Source organism: Orbicella franksi, chromosome 6 (assembly GCF_964199315.1).
Source record: "Orbicella franksi chromosome 6, jaOrbFran1.1, whole genome shotgun sequence".
Taxonomy (NCBI): Eukaryota; Metazoa; Cnidaria; class Anthozoa; order Scleractinia; family Merulinidae; genus Orbicella; species Orbicella franksi.
In genome coordinates this window covers 33,082,683-33,085,352 of record NC_138150.1, presented here as the reverse complement: position 1 = coordinate 33,085,352, position 2,670 = coordinate 33,082,683, and the positions used below count along the sequence as shown (strand labels likewise).

Genomic DNA, 2,670 nt, shown 5'->3' with positions numbered 1-2,670 from the left:
CCCTGATCTGTTCAACCTAGTGACGAAAGTGCGCATGCCCGAGAAAGTGAAGAAAGATCTCTGCGATCAAAGCGTCATTGGTAACAAGCTGTTCGGAACATTCGTTAAGGAACGGATACAGACAGCCGAGAAGAGCATCTGGGACGTGATGAAGAAGCGCAAGCTCCTAACGTGGAAGACTACTGGGAAAACAGTTAGGGTGGCTACAAAGGATAAGATCACCGAGCTAAAGGAAGATCGATGTCTCTTCGCGCGGATGATGGTAATCTGCAAGTCCCGTCCAGAGATAGACACCAAAGAGGCAGTGGGAGCGTGCGAGTTCTCGGTAGTTCCACGATCAATGTTTGCCGCCGATGGCAATATGCTGCACTGTTCCGCAAAGAGCGCCTTGATGAGTATTCTAGAGAAGCTGCCAAGTGACAGATCAGTTGCGCAGGCTGAACCCACTGACCAGTTCGCTAATGCAGATGTGCAGATCAAGGTTTCCATTGTAGATGGTATGGCCGAAGTACAAGCACTGGAAAAACCGGATTGGATCAAGACTTGCTCGGATCTGGCCAATCATTTCACTGTGACGATCTTCAACAAGTACAAGGAGGCAGATGAAATTCGTCTTATTTTCGACAGGTTTGTCACTCCCGCTGATATTTACCTTGTAACCTTTGTGTTTATATTAGATATAATTACTTACATTAGTGGGCACGTTATTCTGCTTTTAGGTATGATGTACCATTGTCTTTAAAGACCGCAACTCGCGGATTTCGTCAGGGATGCTTGGAACCTATCAGCTACAAGATTACTGACACCACTCAGATTTCCAAGGTATACTATTAACGGTTTTTCATACAAAAGCAATGATCCTATATATAATGTACTACAAGAAGAATAGGGCCAGATATAGAGGTAAAGACACTAAAACTAGTACACCCTTTCTTATGCAGGTACCGATGAAGAGACTTTTGGCACATGTCAGCACCAAGGATGAACTGACGCAATATCTTGCCAGCAAGACTCTAGAGAAGGGGCGTCAGAATGGTTTGCACGTGGTGGTTGCATGGAGCAGTAAGTGTAGGGCAACACACAAGGATATGGCGTACCTCGATAGCGACCAAGAGGAGGCAGATACCAAAATACTGCTACATGCAGTAGATGCCACCACATCAGGAGCTACGAGTATCAAGATCTTTTCGCCGGACACTGACGTGTTTGTACTGGCCCTTAGACGTTACCCGGAGCTATGAGCGGACACTTCATTCGTCACTGGAAGAGGACAGCACCACCGAACTATCCAGCTTTGTCCAATTGTCCGCGCTTTAGGAGCAGCTAGAACGGCAGCACTATCTGGCTTTCATGCCTGGAGCGGAGCTGATGTCACTGGAAACTTTGCATTTAAAGGAAAGCTGGAATGCTGGAAAGCGTTTCTTGAAGCTGATGAAGAATGTGTCACTGCACTTGCAGATCTCGGCTCTACCGTTGTTCCCACAGTGGGCATGTTCTATGCAATAGAGAAGCTAGTGTGCCAACTTTACCTGCCCAAGACTAAGATATCCAGCCTGAAAGATCTAAGGTGGCTCCTCTTTCGAAGAAAACAGGCCGAGTCAGAACGACTACCGCCTACACAAGCTGCTCTCCGAGAGGCCATTAAGCGAGCGCATTACCAAGCCATGATCTGGGCCAATGACAAAGTCCCTAATCCAGACCTTCCATCACCAGAGAACTATGGATGGAAAAAGGACAAAGGTTATTATAAATTAACAGTTGATATAGTAATAGACTCTCAAGTTCGACACTGCAGATCGAGATGACTTTAATGCATTGCCTTATTCTTTTATATTTCAGACAAATGGATGCCGGTGATGACGAAACTGCAGCCGGCACCCGACGCTGTTCTTTATCTTGTCAAGTGTGGCTGTGGGAAGGACAAATGCAGAAACAACAGGTGCAGCTGTCGAAGGGCGGGTCTCACTAGCACAGATCTATGCAGCTGCAGCAATGACGAGACAGGGGAAGCGTGTGACAATGTCGATATGATTGAGAATGATAGCTGTGATGATGAAACATCGGATGAGCAGGACGATGACAACAAGGAAGACGAGGATGATGAATGATTCTTACCTGACATCTATGTTCTGTAGACTGCAATGCATTATGGGCTCAGTTGTGTTATTTTTAAAGCAGTTATTATCACCAAAAGCCTGACTAGGTTCTGGGTAGTAATAATTATATATACCTGTAAACCTGCTATGGTTAACATTACGCCCTCGGAGCAACCTTAATTATCGCTAACATATCGAATAGCTGATATAAGGCCTGGTCTAAACGTCAAGCCGAACCTAATTCCATTTGGTTTTATGATAGCGCGACGCTAGCACGGCAGAGGTTCTAAAAGCCAATTTGGTTAGTTCTGTTTTCATCTAGTTGTATTTCTTCTTCGCACCGAAAGCCCTAATTTTCGGAAAGGAATTTGGTTCAGCACGACGTTGGCTCGACGCTTAGAACAGGCCTAACAAGTGCCGAGGAGCTCAGCCTCACTTTCATGTCGTCTTACGTGAACAAAACCTATTCAAATGTAGTTTAATTCACGTGAACAAAAAATATCATGTAGTTCACTTGTTGTAGTCATTTTTGTCAACAACTCGAGAAAAAGAAATATGCTTTTAATGCTTATTT

At 45.0% G+C, this 2,670-nt stretch overlaps 1 pseudogene; it reads left to right on the top strand.

The window, feature by feature from the left end:
- The window catches only part of LOC145490637 (uncharacterized), a 5,049-nt pseudogene extending 2,941 nt beyond the window's left edge, over nt 1-2,108 (top strand).
- Nucleotides 2,109-2,670: the final 562 nt, after the last annotated feature.